The following is a 22,165-nucleotide window of genomic DNA, read 5'->3' on the forward strand; positions in this document are numbered from 1 at the left end:
ATAGCCTGTCCCCATTGACCTTAGATCTCCCACTAGACTCTATCTTTTAAAGTTTCTATCACCTCCAAAAGCACACAACTAGAGACCAAATCTTTAGCCCATAAGCATTTATGGGGGGGGCACTCAAGACCCATCATATAGCACTGTTTGATAATCTTTGTCTTTTGATGGAAGTGTTTATTTCATTCACATTCAATTTAATTATTGATATGTTTGAATTTGTCTACTTTGCTATTTATATTCTGTATGTTGTATGCCCCCCCCCCCTTTTTTTTTGGTACTGGGGATTGAACTCGGGTCCTTGTGCTTGTGAGGCAGGCACCAGAACCACTGAGCTAAATCCCTGGCCCTATGTTGTATGTCTTGTATTGTTCTGATCTTCCCCCTTGTTGCCCTGTTTGGTATTAAATCAATATTTTAATTCATTTATGGAGAAATAATGCATACACTATAAAATTCACCCCTTTAAAGTATATAGAAGCCAGTCATGGTAGTGCACACTTATAATCCTAACTACTTGGGTGTCTGGGGCAGGACAATAGTGAGTGTGAGGCCAGCTTAGGCAACATCGTGAGACCCTGTCTCAAAAAAAAATTGTGGACCGTTCAATGGTTTTTAATATATTCACTGAGTTGTGAAACCATCACAAACATCTAATTTCAGGGCATTAAATCAGTTTCTCCAAAATGAAATCTTAGGCATAATGTGAGGAGAAACCATAGGCAGTCTCTTCACGTTCCCTTTTCCTTAATCACCTGAAACCCAGTGATTTTTAAAGAATATTTTTAAAGTTTGTGTTGAGATAGGCAGTTTCCAAGGGTTCTTAATTGTTCTTGCATGTTCTTGCTGAGTGTACTAGATTGTTGGGCTAGTCTATCTCTTGATGCCAAAATTGGATAGTATATTATGAAATGAGCCACTTTTTATGGGCACCCTAAGGTTTTATAGCTCTTAATCTAAACTTAACATTTTATGTTTCTTCCTTTTTGGGAAACAACCCTACATACTCAAGCCACCATTTGCAGAGACCACAGAGTGAGACAGGTGGCTCTCCCACAGCCTCTGAGAAGTATTACAAGAGTCCAGCCATTACATCCTCCTGGGTTGTTTTGAAATATTTTTTGTACATTTTGGCTGCAGTATTGGTGGTAAAATATACTATAATATGGATCATCCCTAGTTCTGTATTTGTTTATTTATTACCAGACCTCAACCTGTCTTCTCTTTGCCCTTCCACCTCTATTTTCCTATAGGATATACTGTATGTGGTCATGCACTTTGTATTAATATGTAGGGGACAGGGGAAGGGGACGTTACCAGAACCTCTGCAGTGAGTCCTGGTCTCCTGCGAGCCACGGCAGCACACGGCGAATTACAGGAAAGGTAGAAAAATGAGACTGAGAAGAAGCTGAGCTTTGGGTCTGATCAGTGCTGCTCTGGGCGGCAAAGACAAAAGCCCCCAGCTTACCACACCTTTTATTCAGTACCTCGTAACAAATGACTTGCCGAGAATTCAGTACATCAGGAGAAACAAATGTAACAAATGACTTGCAGAGAGTTCAATAGTTCACATTGGGATAAACAAGGTGTAACAGAAGGCTTGCAGAGAGTTCAGTACATCTCCGGCAAACAAGATGTTAACAGTCCAAGAACAATGAGGAACTGAGCAGATGTTTGTTCTCCCAGGATGTTTCTTGTCCTGGAGAATCACAGCATCACTGGATCACTGGAGTCTCAGTTGTGACCGGAGGCCAAACTGGAGTTATTCAGTAGCTGGGCTAAAGGCAGGACAACTAGGCTAACCAAATGATTTTTCCCTAGAATTATGTAGCATTGCTCCCAACATTAATATATTAGAAATCTACAAATGTGTTTTGTACTTTTAATACTATTGGATACTTATAATCAAAACTTTTACTAGGATATTAAATACATTCAGTCTTACTAGGGATAAAAAAAGTGTCAGAGACCCCTGCAGTGGATCCTGAGCTCCTGCTTGGTGCTATGTTTCAAGGAAAGAAGAAAGACATAGAAACGGTGTTAAAGAGAGAGATATGGGGAGCTAGCGTGACTGGTGCCTGAGCAATCAGAGATTTGAGCAAGTAAAGGCCCTGAACACCCAGAACCATTGATATTTATTGGTGACATCACAGCCCATAAAAGGGCTATGTGGAGTTGCTATGGATATGTTGCTGATGCAGGCAAGGCTTGTAAAAGAAAAGACCAAGCATTCTTGAATTAGGAATAGAACAAAAAAAATACAGGCTGTGGTTAATAATCAACCTTGTCTTTTTTTTTTTTTTTTTGGTACCGGGGATCAAACTCGGGACCTTGAGCTTGCAAGGCAGGCGGCAGAACCACTGAGCTAAATCCCTGCCCCTCAACCTTGTCTTTTTAATAAAGAAGGTTTTAACTCTGGGAATGGGATTTGGATAAGGGTCACTCTGACCTCAGCACATAGGCTTTGGCCAGACTCACTTGCATAAACAAGCCAGTTGTGGGGTTAACTCTATAGCCTGCACTGCTAACAGCCTGCTTTGGGCATTATCAATCAGGCGGTCTCCCACAAAAGAAAAACTCCTGCCTTGAGATCATTGTTTAATAGGACCAATTTGTAAAGTTTGTAGCCTTAAGTTTCCATGCTAAAAAGTTTTAGTACAACTCAAAACATCAAGGAACTGACTGGATTTTTGGAGTTAGTTTCAGTGTTAGGGTGGAAAGGGAGATGGCAGCTTTCCAAAGAAAGACTTATAGCACAATAAGCTTATCTTCTGTGGAAATTGTTGGGTGCACCTCTGCTCAAAGGTTTATACCATGAAAAGGAAAAGAGAGCCCCTAAGCAAAGATCTGATATAATAGGTAAATATAGGAGAGAATTGGAGTCTGTTCATTAAAATCCACTCCTGCACACACACAGACTAGTGTATCTGACATGATCATTATTTCTGCAGGAAAATGGATGTTTAATACACCTTTTTGGATTATTCTGGTAAATATTTGTACAAAAATTTTCTTCTTCACTTTTTTTTTTTTTTTTTTTGTACCGGGGATCAAACTCAGGACCTTGCACTTGCAAGGCAGTCGCGGTGCCACAGAGCTAAATCCCCAGCCCTTCTTCTTCACTTTTGTAGTGCTTATTCATCTAAGATGTCCCCGCAGTCCCAGTGCTTCTGCGTTTTGTTTTTATTTTATAGCATAAAGCTTTTGATTTTGCCTTGAGGTTCTCTAGGGAATTAAGTGTTCTTTTCATTTTGTATAGTTTTCACAGCATGGATCAAACATTGACAATATACTAATGTATGGAGAGAAAAGTTATCTAAAGCAGGTGAGCTTTTATGAACAAATGTATATTTCCTATGAGTTTGAGTAGGGTGTGTGTGGTTTTTTGTTTCTAATTACTATGAAGAAAGTTATGTCCAGTTTGTAAAATATCAATGCGTTTTTTAATATACTACTCATTCTTGAAAAGGTACAAATGTAAAATTTAGAAAAATAATTAGGGTAAGGCTTAGCACCATGAGAAGAATGTTTACCAGAAGGCACAATTGTTATTTTGAATCTGGAACTTTGGGTTTTTGTTGTTGTTGTTGTTTAGAGGAAAAGAATAGGGCAGTATTAGGAAGGTTCTGAAAGATGGTGTCTGTTTTACTTTAAAATGAGAATTTGGTGTTTCTGTATTTCATAGTCTTCAATAAAACTTCTCAAATCTTAAAAATTTCATCTACAATTTAAAATTTTTAAGATAGCAATAAGCAAGTATACATGGAAAGAAAAAAGAACTTTTCAGGAAGGTGATAGGTCCAAGGGTCTTGGTCACCTCCCAAGGTGACTGATTTCTATCTAGACTTCATTAGACCAAGTGTTATCACTTATCCCTTGGAAGAGTTTGTAGGCCTGGTCATTTTGTCTTTATCTTGAGTCCTGGCCTACAATTGTTGTGCTTCCTGCCACAGTTGTAAGTGTTTTTATCTTTTGCACTGACTCTCTCGAGGGACTGGCCCTATCTGACTGCCTATAATATTTCTACCTAATTTAGCTGTCTCTAATACTACCAATAAGAAATATTAAGAAAACCACATTATGTATCATGAAAATTAACCACATTGAAAATAGCTTATCACTTCACAGGTTTTTTTAAAAAAGTACTTTTCTCTAACCTTACTAGGAGGCATCTATAAAAAAATTTCTTTCCTGATGTGTTGGTTCTGAGAGGCTGCATCTGTTATGCTTTTTACAGGGTTCAGGAGGGGAATATGTTTCCTCAATGTGGTGTGATAATCGGGTCTCCTAGTGTGAAATAAAGAGATAACAGTTCAAAGAGTGAACTACAATATAGTAGTCGTGTTTTGAGAAAAAGGGCAAAACCTTTTCCTTCCCTACACTTTTAAATCTTCCTGCTCCCACTCACTGCAATAACTTTATTTTTTTCCCCATTAAGTTTATTGGTACATTTTGGGATCTTGTACCATTACCTGAGTATCTTGGTTCTTATTTTTTTCCACTTCCCCTGCCCTCCCTTCACCCACTCCACCCTTCCCTATTTGGAAATTCTTTGTTTCCATTTTTTTCCTTTTCTCATATTTTTTCTTTTCCCTTTTTTCCTTTTCCCTACCTCTCCCACTTCCCCTGCACCTTTAGACCTTTTCTTCCTGTTACACAATACCAATTATACATTTTTAAAATTACACTATCAAGATCTAGTAGACATTACCACAGATTTTACAGAATTTAAAAGGATATAGAAAGCATATTTCAAAAATCTGTTTTGAAATAAATTTGACAACTTCTAAGAAGTACCTTGGAAGACAAATTACTGAAACTAACTCTGGAGGAAATATAAAATTTGAATAGCACCTATTAAAGAAAGTATATTCCTAGTTTGAAAACCTACCTATATGACATCAGCAGACTCATATACATTTTAACTGATAAATTATATCAAACAATTAAAGCAGAAAAAAGAAGGAACACTTCTCCCTTCATTTTAGGAAATCAGCATTGTGCTAATCCTAAAACTGGATAAAGATAATAGAAGAAAAAAGTATGAACATAGAAATTTGTTTAACAAAACAAACTATTAGAAGTCAGATCTGGCAGAATGTAGAAAGTGGTTTTGCTATAGGGATGGCAGTGTTGGTTCAGCATTGGAAGATCCACCCCCAAAAGTCATCATTTTAACAGAGGAAAGGAAAAAGCCATATGATCCTGTCACTAGTTGGAGAAAGTATTGGACTAAATTCTACAGCTGTTCATGGTATCAGGAGCCTAGAAGTAGAACAGAACCTTCTCAACAGATTAAAGACATGTACTCCATACTTCCAGCGAGAACGCCTTATATGAATGGAGAAGATACAATGCTTTCTTCTTAAGGTGGGGAACAAGGGCAGATATGCTTACTCTTTATATGTCCACTAAACTTGAAACCTAGCCCCCACCAAAATAGTCTGGCAATAAAATGGCACAATTAGGATAGGACTGGCTTCTGCAAAATCTTTGTATGTAGATGAAATGATCATCTCCAGAGAAAATACTAAGAAATCTCTAGGAGCCCCTAGAACTTGTATTTGAATTTAGCAGGATTAGAAAACACAAGGTATATAGAAAAATTCAGGTCTATATGTACTTGCTATATGTGAAGAATTGGATATTGAAATTTAAAAGTTATGTAGGAGTACAAAGGACCTAGAAAAGTTAAAAAAAAAACAGTGTTGGAAGACGTTTAGTACCTAATTTTAAGACTTCTTCCAAAGCTACAGTAATCAAGGCAGTGTTGGTGTAAGGAAAGACATATAGATCATTGGAATAAAATCGAGAATCTAGAAATAGAACCACACATATATGGTCCACTGAGTTTTGAAAGATTATTTAACATTAGCATTTTATAGAATATAAACTCAATTCAAGAGCCGAGGAAGAGATAGTGTTTTCAGCAAACAGCACTAGAGCACCTGGTATCTATATATAGAAAATTAACCTCAACCCTTTATTTCCATACATGAAAATAACTTGAAGGGATCTATGAACCTAAATATGAAAGGCTAAAAGTATAAAACTTTAAGAAGAAATTATAAGGGAAAATGTTTATGAATTCAGGGTAGGCAAGAACTACCTAGGTTTACAAAAGACATGATGTGTAAAAAAACAAAATTGATGAATGAGATTCCATCAAAATTTAGAACTTTTGGGGCCGGGGATTTAGCTCAGTGGTTCTGCCGCCTGCCTTGCAAGTGGAAGGATCCGAGTTCGATCCCCGGTACCAAAAAAAAAAAAATTTAGAACTTTAAATGACATCATTAAAATGAAAAGTAGTCCTTAAACAGACCATATTTACAACGCATATAACCTATGGCCAGAATATATAAAGAATTCTTAGAGCTCATTAATAGACAACCCAATTAAAAAGTAGACATAAGATGATGATAAATAGCCAGTACAGCACAAGGAAAGGTGTGCAACTCTAGAATCAGAAAAATACTAATCAGTACAATAATAAGATTGAATTATACACTCATTAGGGAGATGAAGTTAAAAGTTTTAAAAGCCTTGTCAGGACTTTTTTTGTTGTTGGATTCTTCCCCTTTGCGTTTAATTTGTCAACGCCCAATGGATTCATTCTGCTGGGTTTCCTGGGGTTGTGATCCTCATTGTCTTTTCCTAGGGTATTGTCTAAAATGTTTTGGATGCCTGTTTGATATTCATGAAGTTCCTGAGGTGCTCTTTATCATGAAAGTATCTTATTTCTCCATCAAGTTTGAAAGATAGTTTTGCAGGGTACTTCAATCTGGGTTGGAGGCTGTTTTCCTTTAGGGCTTGAAATCCATCACTCCAAGGTCTTGCCTTGAGGGTCTGCATTGAGAAGTCTGCTGTGATTCTGATGGGCTTTCCTTTGTATGTGATTTGTTTCTTTTCTCTCACTGCTTGTAGAATTTTATTCTTCTGTTGGATTTCTGGAATCCTAACTATTATATGCCTATGTATAGATTTTTTTTTTTTAATGTGTAGATTTTTTTTGATTAAGGCTAGCTGGAGTCCTATATGCCTCATTTACCTGTATGTCAAGTTCTTTTCCCCTCCTTGGGAAGTTTTCTGTCATCACTTCTGTGAACAGTTTTTTTTATGTCATCTGCACTCTCTCCTCTTTCTTCATTGACTCCAATCAGTCTTATGTTATTCTTCTTTGCATCATCTAGCAGCTGCTGGATTGATTTCTCGTGTTCTTTTACAATTTTAAAGCAATTTTTCTTTTCCTGGTCACTAATTGCAATCTTTTCTTCTATATATGAAATTCTATCCTCACATTGGTTCATTCTGCTGCACAGCCATTCGATGGAGTTTTTAATCTCCTGGAAATCTGTTTGCATCTGTTTTATGGATTCCATTTGTTTCCTATGTTGGGATTCCATCATGTTCCTCAGATCCTCTATTTTTTTTTATCTGTGTCCTCTCTACATTTATTAATCATGTCTTGCACCATGAGCACAATCTTTGTTGTTATCTGAGTAATTATTTCTGATTTCATTTTTCCCAGATCCTCTTTTGTTGCCAGTTCCGAGAGTCCAGGTGGTTGATGATAGGTCTCCCGCCACCTCAGCAGCTATTATGTATAGTAGCTGCCCTCTTCCTATGGTGCCTTGCCCCTTCCCCTGTGTGACGTCATGCCAAGATGGTTGCTCCCACCAAAGAACAAACCCATCTTCCCAGCATGCCCCTGTTCCCACCTAGAGATTAACCTAATACTCGCTCACCTCCTACCACCTAGTGACATCACCGGCTCCTCCATTCCCTAGTCACTACCTCAGTCAACCCCGCCTCAGCCCCTACAAACCCCACCCCAGTCTCTATAAAAGACTCTCCCTGCCCCAGCCATATTGCTTTTGTCTCTCCTTTGTTCAGAGACAGCCTGGTAGATCTATTCCCCTAATAAAGGCTTGTTGTGGCCTGGTCTGGTCTTGGTCTTCAGCCCTTTTACCTGACAGTTGAGGATCAGATTGTTCCATCTCATTTCCCTTTGGGGTTGCTGTAGGGGATCCAGAAGTTTGTTTTTGAGGCTTGTTTATGTGTCTTCTCATTTCCATGGGGGGGGGGGTGCTTGTGGTGCCCACGGGGCTCACCTTCTCTACCCTAGGAGCTTGGGATGGTGGCGGGGGAGCTTCCTTCTGGGTGCTGGGACCGGCTCAGCTTCTCTGCTCTACGAGCTTGCAAAAACTTTAAACAATAGAGTCAGCAATAAGAATGTCAGCTTTTGTTCACATTTATGAAATATCTTGTTTCCTTAATGACTTGAAGTCTCCCTCTTCTACTTTTGCTTGAATGGACAGGGCAGATTAGCAAGGGCCTGTCTCAAAATAAGAAATAGAAAGGGCCTGGGTGTGAGGCTCTGAGTTCCATCCCTGCAACCATAAAAGAAAAAGAATAAAGAAGGAAAGCAAGAGAGAGAGAAAAAGATGGTAGTACATGTAAAAATAATCACCCCAAAGCTCCTTTTTGAAAATATTAGGACAAGTAAATGAGTAACTTTACATTGAGTAAGATCTTTAGGCAATATCTGTGTGATAACCCTAAAGGAAATATTGTCTTTTGCTTCATGAATTTCTCTGGATTATCATCTCATGATTCCTAATTTATAGCAAGACAGAAGCACTGAAATCTCCATTTAGGAACAATGGTAATACATTTAGAACCAATGATAATAATTTTACTAATTCACTGTATTACACGACAGGATCTGAGTAGGCTCCTCAAAGTGGAGATAGAGAACCTTGACTCACCCTACCATGGTTTAGGTTCTAAGTGTGCTGACTTTCATCACAGAAAAACAAGGCATAAATAGATTTATTAGGCAGGATTTAAAAGTACACATTCAAGCCAAGTGTAGTGGTGTTACCATGGGCTATGGGATCCAGGGACGGGTTCCCAGGTTCTTGTATGTGATGAACAAATAACTAAACCTAGCACACAGCAACAAGGAGATGGTAGCAAAGTTTATTAAGGCAGTAGTACACTCCAGAGTGAGAGGGCTCCTGTTGGCAAAAGGCAAATAGCATGAGCTGTGGAGGGCATATTGTATAGGGGTGGTAAATGTCCCACCTACTTTAAGGTGCCCCTATGAGGTCTTCCAGAGCATGATTGACAGGGTGCTGAGTTAGCTGCATCTATTGTGTATGTCCTTTGCCATAATTCACTCTAATAGTATGTATAAGATCAAGTCCATATGAGTGGATTTTCAGTGAGCTCCAGGGAAGAATGGTTATTGTTGGTCAAGCAGGGAGGTCTAGTGCACATGCATCTTGGTTTGGAATTTTCCAGGGTGAGCTTTGGGTCTTTGTTTCTCTTATCTCACCACCTTGCAGTAAGCTCTGGCACAGGCTTTGGGGTGTTGTCCAGGTTCAAGTGAGTGAAGGGGAATGTCCATGTAGCTTCCAACTGTGCTGACTGTATTAAGGTGCAGGCCTGCAATCCCAACACTCTGGGAGGCTGAGCAAGAGGATTGCAAGTTTGAGCCCAGTCTGGGCAATTTAGAAAGACTCTGTCTCCAAATAAAAGATAAACGAAAAGGTCTGGGGATATAGTTCAGCATAAAGGCCCTGTGTTCAATCCCTAGTACCAGTATGAAGGGTGGCGGGTGGGGGGCAGTACACAGAATATTGTGCAAACCCTCAAAAGAGCCACATCGTGTCCTGAACCCGAGTATGTTTATGTGATCCTGCCTACCAGGTCACCCATCTGGCTGGGATATATTTGAATGCAAACTATTTACATGTGTTTGAAGCTGAGATATGCTGATGCCATGAGGAAACCAGCACTTGAGGACCTCCTTACTACTTTTGCACCCTTGATGAAAGAGTTCAGTCAAGACACTTAGGCAGAAGTATAGGTAGAATGTATTGTAAAGTAGAGATAGAGAGTTATGCTTTCAACTGAGAAGGTGGGCAGTGCTGTCATTGAGTCTGAGGATGTTCCCATAGCTGAGTTGAGGAACCCTAAACATAGAATATTTGTAGGTTTACTGACTTCCACTGCAAACAGAGTTTTCAGGGTCAGTCAGAGTCATAGAAAAGGTTTTATTAGGCAGACGTTAAAAGGTACACATTCAAAGAGTGTAGGCCAGAGCGGGGGGGGGGGGCGGGCATTTTATGAGCTGGAGTTGGGTATATTTATGGGGCCTTGGAGGTACTTTCAAGATGGGTGATCTAGGATGTATATTCCCAGATTTTCAGGTATCCCATTTGTCAGGCTATGTCACCATACAAACTACTTACCTATGTTTGAAGTTGAGATATGCTGCCCACTAATATTTCCCTTCCTTGAAGTTGGAGGAAGTACAATTTACAGGTGAAAAGGACAGGTCCAGAGCCCAATTTATAGGCTTACTGTGTCTTTAAAACCTTTAGGATTTTTTTTTCTGTATTCAGCATTTTTTTCTATTAGTACATGTTTGAGGAAGTAGGGAGATCTTTTTCAAATGAGAAGAGGAACAAGAGATGGAGGGAGGGGAAGAGAAAGAAGGGAAAAGGCTTTAAAAAAGAGAATCAAAGAAAAAGTGAAAATAGAGCTTTTTCATATGGGAAGGGGAACAAAAGTTAGAGGGAACAGGGAGGGATAGGAGAGGAAGGAGACAAAAGTGAATTAAAAAGTGTTATGTACTTCTACAAACTCCTCATGATAAATATAAGCATTACATATTACAAACATACTAATAAAAAGCTAAGTTACATTTCTTAAAAAGGAATTTTTTGAGTGATTTTCCTGGAAGGGAAAAAGGTTGCATTGTGTCCTAAAGCTGCAGTTTTTCTTATAAGTACAATTTTAAAATCCTAATTTCTTTGTCTCCTTTCTGCTTTTTTTTTTTCTTTTTGTCCACCAAAATGACACAAAGGCATCTGCTTCTTCTCTTTTTTTTTTGGTACCAGAGATCAAACTCAGGACCTTGTGCTTACAAGGCAGGCATGGCACCAATGAGCTAAATCCCCAGCCTGGCATCTGCTTCTAGTAGATGTCTGGATATATTTTTATATAAACAAGAGGTACTCTTGGGTTTAGGGAGCTAGGGTAATTATGTTTATTGATATTTTACTTGAAAGATAGTTTGGAATTGTGAAATGTCTATTTTGTCCTTTTCAGAAGGTCAGTGTTTTCTCAGGTGTCATAGTTATGTAAGAAACTTAAGATACTAGTTTAAATCATGACCCCTGGTCCAAGGTGGAAGGGTTTTAAAAGACCATTTCCTTGGGCCAGGGATTTAGCTCAGTGGTTCCGGCGTCTGCCGCGCAAGCACAAGGTCCCAAGTTCAATCCCTGGTATCAAAAAAAAAAAAAAAGACCATTTCCTTTCCTGATATCATTGGGCTATTGGCTATGGCAACCAAGAATGTGATATACTTTGTTCTAGAATCAGAAGCCCTTTATCTTTGGGTTTGAGATCATATAAATGATTATAAATGTATTGTACATTGAGGTTTTTGTTTCCTAATTATGACTGGAAAAACATGCTATTTTGGACACCTTCTTTGTCCCTCAGGCCTGCTAACATCTATCTATATGCCTGACAGTGGTAAATACTTATGAAAGTGTTTTTCTACTTGAAAATTCAATGAAACAAAATAGTGGCATTTTATTTCATGAATGTGTTTTAACAATGAGATTGCTTCTTATTTGTCTAGGATGGTGGGGTATACTAACACCTCAATTTGGACAACCTTTGTAATTACAGAGCATTTTCATTTTATTTTGATTTTCCAATAGCTTCTTTAGGTCAGTAGGAGCTTTTGACATTAAAACAGTGAGAAAATAGCTTTACCTGATAAGGACTTACCTACAGTGGCATCATTAATAATTATTAGAGCCAGAACTAGAATTCATCTCTCTTCTTGGCACTGCACAGGGTTTGTGGAAGTCCTCGAAATCACAGTGCTGTTTCAGATTTTAAATAGTGAAATTTGGAAATGACCGAAGGTAGATGTGTTTGATAGTCTCATTTCACTCTATCCTTCTTCACCCTGCTCTGTGTCCTTGGAAGCCAGCCAGAGTAAACTGCACCAGGGGGTATTCTGGTTTGGGTCAGCAGGAAATTTGATGATTGAGAGGAGGATAAAGTCTGGTGTTTATTCCTCAGCTCTTTCCCTAATGGGCTGCAGACTGGCAGTGACTATACTTTTTAACTGAAGGTGCACCAGAACCTGTGGTTCTCCCACTCAGGTACTTACAGTCTGGTCATTCTGTCTTGCTTTTTTTTTTTTGTACCGGGGATCGGACTCAGGACCTTGCGCTTGCCAGGCAGGTGGTGGAACCACTGAGCTAAATCCCCGGCCTGGTCATTCTGTCTTTATCTTGAGGCCTGGCCTTCAGCAGATGAGCCTCCAGCCACAGTTGTAATGTGTTCTCATCTTCTGCACTGACTCCCTTGAGGGCCTAGCCCTGTCTGACTGCCTATAACATTTTTACTGAACTTAGCTATCTATACTATTACTATCCCCAGAGTGACTCATCATCCTTTGTACACACAGCTGTAAGACAGATTAGGCAATGTAGTCTTTATGTTGGGTGGCTAAACATTAGTCTTCTTTTAGGAAGATAAGAATAAGAGGAGTGAACTACTTTATTGTTTCTTCCACATCAAATACTAAATTTAGGGGGGTGGCCATATTGCTAGAGAATTAAGTGTTTGAAAGCAATACTTAAAGTAGGCCAGTAATGATTATGATGCAGTCACAACCTTTTGTCAACAAAAGCACTGGAGTTGTCTATGAGTTGCTCTTCCAGATGATTGCTGTTAGAGAAGGACTGGGTCTGTCCTGTTTGAGTTCTTCTTGGGGGCAAAGTTCTTGCAGTTTCTCTGTAGAACAGATATGATGACACACTCACCTTTTACTTCTTAGTTGCAATAAAACCAATGTACTCAGGCCTGATTTGGTTCATCTCTCATCCCAAGCAATTGCTGTGAAAATATATACACTTGGTTATAGCAAAACTAAAAATTTTCTTTTTACACATCAAAAAATTTGGAGGGAATGCTGAGAGGGATTTATACTCTCAAGTACAGTGATTGAAAATTCCCATTTTTAGGTATTTTAGAGAAAAAAAATGAACAATAAATTTTCCTTTCCTAATGGAATATCAAGTGTGGTAGTAAGGGGGAATAGAGTGAGAACTGAAGGGAAATTTTAGGTTAGAAGAAATTACAACACAAGTGTGAGTGGCAAGATGCATTGATAAGATGTTAATTATTGTGGATTCTTAACTCTACCCTGGCTCATTGTTGAAATTGAAAAATGCCCTAAAGTAATAAGGTAATAGGGAAGAATAAAGAGGTAATAGAGGGTCAGGAAAGAGCAAAAATTCCAGAACATTGGGAAAGGTTGGCCTGTGGGTAGTGGGGATCGTAAGCTATTTTTGTGGTCTTGTCCTGGTAACTACATGGGATCTTAAGGATGTTCCACTCCAGGCAGCAGGGCTTCCAGCTGAGGTAAAGAGCCCTCACCACCACCCCTTATTCTTACTTAGCACTGGAACAGAAAGATTGGGCATTGAGAATGTCAGAAGAGATTAGAAACCCTACCCCCATTTTCTGATACATGTACTTCTCCCAGATTATTATGAAGGTAAGGGGACTCCAACAATGATTGAGATTGAATTTCTTGGCAACTCTGAAGGAGAGAGACTTGAGATAGATTTAAGTTGATATCAAGAAAACAAAGATAGCAAAAGTTTTTGGGCACCTGGATTTTGTGGATTAAGGTAGAACCTGTCCCCTCTCCCTCCTTCTGCCCCCTTCCTTGTACTGACCAGGCTAGGTGCAGCTCCACTGCTCCATCTCTCCTTTTGGGGATCACGGCTCCACTGCTCCATCTCTGCATCTGCAGATCAAACTCAGAACCTGGAAAGAGGAAGAGAGAATTGAATTTAGGACTTTATACTTACCAGACAGGTGCTGGCTCCACTCACCTACATCCCAGGTCTTGCTATCACTCTCTCCAATGAGCTACATCTCCAGTCTCTCACTCTTTCACTTGATTAGTATCAATTGAAGGGCTGCAGCTTGAGCTCATGCCAGAAGATTGGTATTAGGTACAGGGCTTTGCTTGAGAATTTTCAGGCAGCAGGATTTCAAAAGCCAGACTTCATAATCTTTCCCGCTTAGTGCCAGTGCTTCACCTTCTGGGGGTGTAGTTTGATAAGAATATGGCCCAAAGCATCATCACAGAATAGCCTGCAGCAGCAACAAAACTCCTATATCAAGTGTACATCGCTCTTCAGAAAAAGAAGAAAAGTGGGCTCTCCAGAGTACAAGTACCAACCACACAGACTCTGTCAAGCTTAAAATTTCAAAACATGAAAAGTGAGGCTTCCCAAGGGCAGCACTTCAACAGAAGATGACAAAATGAAATCATGGCCAAAATCAAGCAGCTATCATGCAGCTTCCTAAACCTGCATCCAATCACTCTCTGAAAACACTTGAGGCTCAAAAAATGATGAAAAAGCAACAGGAGGAAGTGGATGTTGCTGCTGCTGAGATCATGAAGTTTGAAGCATTAATAAAAAAGAATCTCCAGGCAAAAGAAAGTGCATCCAAGACTGGTTTAGATACAGCAGACCATACAATTACTGACTCGTTAAATACTCAGATGATGACTACATTAAAAGAACCCAGAAGCACCTAGAAGAAGATGCATTTGCATGAGATCAAAAGGAGAAAAGGTGGAGGTTGTTAACAGACCAGGGCATTGCCCATGAAGTGCAGGAGCAGGCTTAACGTGAGGAACAGCTGATACATGGGCTCATGTGACGGTCCCAGCAGCACAGGATTGCTGTGCAGCTCATGCACATTTGTCATGAAAAGGAAGTTTTATGGCAAAACAGAACTTTCAGAGAAAAACAATATGAGGAAAGATGACTTAAAGATTTCCAAGATGCTCTTGATTGAGAAGCAGCTTTGGTAAAACAAGCCAAGATTGATTTTGAAGAACAAATCCTCAGAGAGAAAGAAGTTCGTGAACAGATTCTGTGGAAAGAGTTCAGACTTGTTATAGAAAGCATTATAAAATATGTGGAGAAATTTTGGATCAAATACTTGATTTTTCCACTAAAGTGGCAGGCTGTCGAATGTTGACAAGTAATCTGATTCCACTTAAGATGATGCATGATTGCAAGACATTGTTTTTTCATGGAAAGCCCATATATGAACAAATCTCTATTAAGCATATGCCTGTTAATCCCTCTGAAAAACAGCTTAGAGAACTAGATAAAAGACACTTGCTAGATAGCAAAGATTATGAAGAATATAAAAACATGGTTGGAGAGTGGGCTGTTTCAGAAGAATGATGGATAATTTACCACCCTCCAACAATTCCATACTGGGCCATGCACTTCACAGACTCATTGAAAAATCTCTTCCTCCTCCTTAAGTTGATCCAACAGAGCCTGAACTGCTTTCATTTGCTATTAAAGCATGCTTACTGGGGAAAACACTTTGTTGGAAAACTATCACTTTAAAGACTCTACAAAGAGAGTTTTCTATTCAGGTACTTTATATGGACACTTTTGTCCAAGAAGCTATCCAAGCATTTTATGACAATGGAAAAGTCAGTGAGGACTGACCAATTTGGAAAGAAGGTAGGGAGGTTCCATCAGATCTGCAGGAGGGCAGTAAAGAAAGCCATGATTCACACAATGTATCTTCAGATGCTCTGGTTTCAGGTGAACCATTACCAGAAATAGAAGATGAAATTATGTCTAGTACACATACTATAGAACACCAAAAACTGAAGGCGTCTAATCAAGTGATAGTGATCATTTCTCTAAACTCAAAACAAAATCACAATTGCTGAAGAAAGGAAAGAGCATTCCAGACACATTATTAGTTAACATCATAGTAAATGTTATTAATGAGGTACTTGTGAATCAAGGGTACATCCTTGATGGTTTTCCAATGACATTAAGCCAAACACAGCTTCTAGAGGAAGCTCTCACTGTTTGGAATAGAAACCTCGTAAAAATGGAGGCAAAGAAAACACAAATATCCACATTGGCTGTGGATCTTATGGCTTCAAAAGAAGTACCTCTTCCTTTTTCTGCATTTGACTTTGTCATATTACTAGATATTTCAGATACTTTCTTGCTGAGTTGCATATGTGATATCATAGCTGAAGAATTTTCACATGAAATGACTCATAAAGATATTGGTCAACATGGCGCCACTGAAAACCAAAATAAACATGGGTACCAGAACTTAAGAGATCACATACAAAAGAGAATTATAGGCTTCTTGGACAACTGGCCTTCATTGGAACAGTGGTTTTCAGAACCAGAAAATATTTTGATAAAAATCAATGCTGAAATAGATAAAGAACCTTTATGCCAGAAACTAAAAGAACATTTTGCAACTGAGATAGTGAAGAAAAAGAATAAAGGTAATTACATTTATTATAATTTTAGTTTATATTACTAAAATATATGCTTCTACTGACTTTAGAAGGAAGTTAAAGTGTGATTGCAATGTTCAAAAAAAAGTATAAAGAAAACCAGATAAGTCTCCACCCTGCTAATTATTTCCATTCTCTGTTGTTCCCTAAATAATTCTTTCCCATCTTTTTTTCATGCTTGTGCATGATGTAGATAAATATGTTTTTTAAACAAAGACAGTGATACACAAATTTTAAGGCTACTTATCACAAATTCATCAGTGCTGCACTCATATCCCCTCAGATCTCTACCATTTCTGTGCACATTGTTTCCTGGTGAAGTCCTCAAAGTACTCTGCTCTTGCATCACTTTGTGAGCAAATGGCCCTTTGGTTGCTGGAACATACTTTACTTGTACACAGAGGAAGCCAAGAGAAGTGCCTAAGAACTTATGCCTCCAACTTCCAGCCCTTTGTTCAATGACTAATAGTACAAAAAATAAACTTCAATTTATTGCTACTCTCATCGATATAATTAAGTCATTCCAAATAATTTTGTGGCTTCGTTTTGTTTTTGACACTAAAAACTGGAGGGCATTCAACTGTACATATATCATATGTATTTACCAAAGGTAGTGTTTCTGCATGAAAGGCAGCCTCTAGTTGAGTCTACTGAAGTCAAACTAAGCTTTTCTCTACAATATTGGAATAAAGTGGTGGACCTAAATAAATAAAGAGGGACTTAAGGGACGATCTGGGCAAGATAATTTTGTTTTTTTCTTTTGACAAATATTTACTGATCCCTTATAACACGTAGGTTGTTTGTATGTTTTAGTATCCAGTAGAGTACAAAATGGCAATGGTTCCTGCTCTCATGAAGCTTCTCTAGTGGAGAAATGACATATTAAGCAATGCTCTCAAAAGTAAATCTTTGCACCTTGGATAAATGCTACATAGAACAAAGAGAGGGTACTCTGCAAGGGTATCACTAAGAGCCAAATCTAAAAATGGAACAGCTTTTCTAGAAAAGTGGTAGTTATTAGAAAATTTAAAAATTTTAAATTTCCCAAAGTTTAGGTTATGTATACAACCCAAAAATTCAATCTAAAGAATTTTAAAATATTGATTTGAAATGACTAGACTTGAAATTGAGTTTTGTTTCAACTAGCAATGATTGCAAAACAGTATTTTTATTTTTCTGAATTCCTAACTCTTTTCTTATTTACCATGTTCTTTTCTCCTCCTTATCTCATCTTAAAAACTGCGATAATGTTGGCCACATGGCAGTTTTTGGTCTCCCAGCTCCATCACTTCACAGACCCATGTCTGGTTTAGGGTGCTAGAAGGTGGTCTTTTATGAAGTGGTGACAAAATGGTGGAGACCCTTTTGATAGAAATAAGGTATCTATAAGTACAAGAAATGGTCACATTTGTAGGAGAAATGTTTGACTTATAAATATGTCATGCCTTTAGGCATCTGGAGGTTTTGAATTCCACCACCACTTTGTTGAAAAAAAAAAACTTGAAAATAATTTTAACAGAGGTTGGGCCTTATGAGTTAAGGCAAAAGGGAAGGAAAGAAAAAGGAAGGAGATTGGAGGGTCCTGATACCCAGAAATGTCCCTAGCACCTGGTAGGTGTTTAGCAAGTGTTTGTTAAATAAGCAAATGTATGCATGAAACTTATCGGGGAAGATTTTACACATGAGAAAACAAGGCCCTGTTTTTATATCAACTCTTGCAACCTCAATGGTAACGTGATATAATGATTAGAATTTTTTTTCTGTTAACATCTGATGCCTGCCTAGACTTGCACAATGCTAAAAGCTTAACTAAAAATATGTGTCATTTTTTTCCAAAATGGGGAAAGTATGACAGTGTGTAAACCCAGGACCAAAACAAAGATGAAGGAAGCCAGTACTGGGGCCGAGTGTACAGGCCTAGGTACTCTTTGCTTGACCAAATCAGGAGTTACTCTCCAGAAGTGTAGATACATCACTTTCCTCAAGTGGGCAGTCCACTTGCGCTCAGAGTTGTATATAAGCCAGGCTCAAGAAAGGCAGAAATTTCTCAGTGACATGTATAACCCTGTTCGTGAGAGGGAGAAGACATTTCTTCTTACAATACGGGAGATTAAATAAGACTTCCAAATAATATAAGGGAAATATTATAATTCCCAACCTGTTAAATGTCTGATACGCTGAGTTTGTATTCTCTAAAATCGAAGAATGAATTTTAGGAACAATGGAGATTAAGAGTAGGAAAATATTTATTGAGAGGATAGCTCCTGAGAGGCAGGAGGGGTCCTGATTGGGTAGCTGAGGACCTCACTTTACAGGGACTTTTTATAGAGCAAAAACCACGTGAATACAACCGAGTTAAAGATATGATCAACCAATAGAATTATAAGTATAGTCGCTTAGGTAATAGTGATGCAATGGGGAAACAAGTCACGATGTAAGAGTGCATGGAAAGAGCAAAGAACTTCTCATGTAAGTGATAGATCTGGGGGTCTTGGTCACTGATTGGGTGTTATCACTTATCTCATCCCTTGGGGAAGTCCTTTTGTGGTTATCTTGAGGGTTGGCCACTGACTGATGTGTCTCTGGCTGCAGTTGTAGTGTGTTTTCACCTTTTGTCCTGAGTCTCTGGAGGGCTCAGCCCTGTCTGACTGCCTATTATATTTATAGCTAACTTAGCTGTTTATATTACCTCAGACCAAGACTCATCATCAGTAGGCTAGAAATAATCATGATGATTTCCTGGTTATTTTGAGTGGTTGGCCATAAAAGTAAGATATGACTTATAGTATATTTAATTATTCTTATGGGTATTTGAGGGAGATCACAATAGTCAATCGAGATCAGATATTTACACATGTAAAACAATAGACTAGATGTGTGTGTGGGATATGGAAGACTTAAATTAGGAGGAGATAAAAAGAATTTGCACTGTAATTTAAGAATTTTAAATCACACTGTGGGTTGTATATATGAAATGTTATTTATGAAAAGCTAGCAATGAAGGTATTAAGTACATAGCTTGGCACTTGTGAGAAGCCAGTTATGCTCCTAGAATTTGGAAGAGAGAGGGTAAACTGGGAGACTTTAAAAGATTTTAAGTTTGAACCAGACCTCGAAGAATAAGCTGTGAGAACCATGTGAACCTAAGTTGAAAAAGTCTGAAAATCATAGGGTATGTCTCAAAAGCCTGAAAATTGTATAATTTTTTCCTTTTTTCTTATTTCTTCAGGCTGTGCTAGCTTCCAGTGATGAAGAGCCTAAATGTACAGGAAAACAGGAGGCCTAATTTTGGGCTTCTCTCAATGGTTTGTCACCCTTGGCTGATCTCTGCAAAGGTGGAGACATTAATAGTAACAAATGAGCTTCCTGCTATAGACTGGCCTGGTACTGTGTGATATTATTGTCTTCAGAAACACAGTGTGTGAACCATGCTGTTAAGGTCATCCATATAAGATCCTAAGATCATGTGTTTTTCAAAACTTTCCATTGCCTCCTATAACCAACAATGTTCAGAAGTAGAAGATAGAGATTTATGCCCTTTGGAATCTTGATTGCTTGGAAAGTATAATCCCAGGAGGCAATCAGGATTGGTTAGTGTGGTAAATTTTGTGTAACACGAGCTTTTTTTCCTCTCAGAGCTACTTGAAGTTCTGTGGCAATGTTCCCAAATAAGGGTGGCCCTGTCTGGAAAAGCTCAGGCCTTTTCCTTCCTTTTGTTATTTTTTTCAAGTCCAGGAACTAGTAATCATTATTTCTTCCTGTCCCCCCACCTTGCCCCAGGGTTTCTGACTTCTGCAGCTATATTTCATTTGGAAATCTTTTGAGCCAGTAGAGAATCAATTTAGAGACATTTCCCCCCAGCCAGTGGGAACATTGTGTGTCATGAATGGAAAGATTTAAATACATTGAGTATAACAAAGCTATTTGCATGTCCTGGCACACAGACTTTAACCATGCTTTGCTGGGATATGGATACAATAAATTCTGTTCAAAGAAGAAACCATGTGTAACAAATGCTTTTGCAAAATAATGTCCATTTAGTAATTACTTGAATAAAGATGTGCTTCAACAAGACGTTTTAGTACAATAGCTGCATTTAAACATCTATAAAATGTTAAATTTAATGTATTTTAAGCAGGATTTTAATTTTAGAATAGTTTTAAATTTATAGAATGATGTGACAGTAGTTCAGAAAGTTCTCATATACTCCATACCCAGTTGCCCTGTTATTAATATCTCACATTAGTGTAGTATATTTGATAAAATTAATGAACCAAATTTGATACATCAGTATTTTTTTTTCTTAAATTCTTTTATTGGTACATTTTAGGTATACAACACAATTACATTTCTCTTTGGGAACTTGTACCTTTACATGATGTATCTTGGTTCTTATTTTTTCCCCATTCCTATACCTCCCTTCACGCCCTCCACCCTTCCCTGTTTACAAAGTCTTTATTTCCATTTTTTCCATTTCTCATCATTTTTCCTTTCCCTTCTTTCCTTTCCCCTGCCCCTCCCACTACTCCTACCCCTTTGGAACTTTTCTTCCTATTTTGCATTATCGATTATTCATTCTAATCATTGGTACATTTTAGGTATACAATATAATGACATTCATCATTGGAAATTTGCACCTTTACATAATCTCTCTTGGTTCTTATTTTTCACCCTTGCTCAGCCCTCCCTTCAACCCCTCCATCCCTCTCTATTTACAAAGATTTTGTTCCTATTTTTCCATTTTCTCATATTAATCCCATTCCCTTCTTTCCTTTCCCCTAGCCCTCCCACTTCCTTCCCCTTTGCCCCTTTTCTTCCTATTTCACATTATCTATTATACATTTTAGTCCTTATTTACACTTTCAGTTTCTCACACCAGAGAAACTATTCGGTATTTATACATGTGTGTTGTATTTATTTCACTTAAGAGTATCGCCTCGACTGGGGATTTAGCTCAGTGGTTCTACCACCTGCCTCGAAAGCAGAAGGACCCGAGTTTGATCCTGGTACCAAAAAAAAAAAAAAAGAGTATCGCCATCGCCTCAATGTGCATCCACTTAGCTATAAATGTCTCTAATTTCTCATTTTTTATGGCTGAGTAGTACTCCATTTTATTAAAAAAAAAAACCCACATTTTCTTTATCCAGTCTCCAGTTGATGGGCATTTGGGCTGTTTCCAATGCTGCGATTCCACTTCACTCCAGAAAGAATGGCTGCTATCATGAAATCAACCAATAACAAATGCTGGCAGGGCTGTGGGGAAAGAGGAACCCTGCTCCACTGCTGGTGGGAGTGTAGACTGGTGCAAGCACTGTGGAAATCAGTATGGAGATACCTCAAAGAACTAGGACTGGAAGTCCCGTTTGACCCAGCTATTCCACTGCTGGGGATCTTCCCCAAAGAATTAAAAGAATCGTACCACAGTGATATATGTGCACCTATGTTCATAGCAGCACAGTTTGTGATAGATACATCAGTATTAACTAAAGTCCATAATTTTTTCAGTTTTACTTAGTTTTTACCCAATGTCGTCTTCTGTTCTCAGATCTCACATTATATATAATCTTTATATCTCCTTAGGCTCCTCTCAGTTGTAACAAATTCTCAGACCTTATTTTTGATGACCTTGACAGTCTTGAGAAATACTGGTCTGAATATTTTATAGTATGTCCTTCTACAGAGATTCCTCATGATTATACTGGGGTTATATATATTTTTTGGAGGAAGAAAACAGAGGTAAAGTGCTAT

General features: G+C 38.4%; 1 protein-coding gene and 1 pseudogene across 3 annotated transcripts in view; both read left to right on the top strand.

Moving 5' to 3' along the window:
• Entpd1 (ectonucleoside triphosphate diphosphohydrolase 1) overlaps positions 1–22,165 on the top strand; it is a 166,583-nt gene that overhangs the window by 34,711 nt on the left and 109,707 nt on the right. The window lies entirely within an intron of this gene.
• LOC106008835 (sperm flagella and cilia-associated protein 2 pseudogene) lies at positions 12,690–20,417 on the top strand (annotated as a pseudogene). The gene is made up of 2 exons (XR_015440220.1): positions 12,690–12,783; positions 14,083–20,417. The product of XR_015440220.1 is annotated as a sperm flagella and cilia-associated protein 2 pseudogene (transcript).

Source organism: Heterocephalus glaber, unplaced genomic scaffold (genome assembly GCF_053883595.1).
Source record: "Heterocephalus glaber isolate CG9 unplaced genomic scaffold, H.glaber_assembly_v1.0 deba00001497, whole genome shotgun sequence".
Lineage (NCBI taxonomy): Eukaryota > Metazoa > Chordata > Mammalia > Rodentia > Bathyergidae > Heterocephalus > Heterocephalus glaber.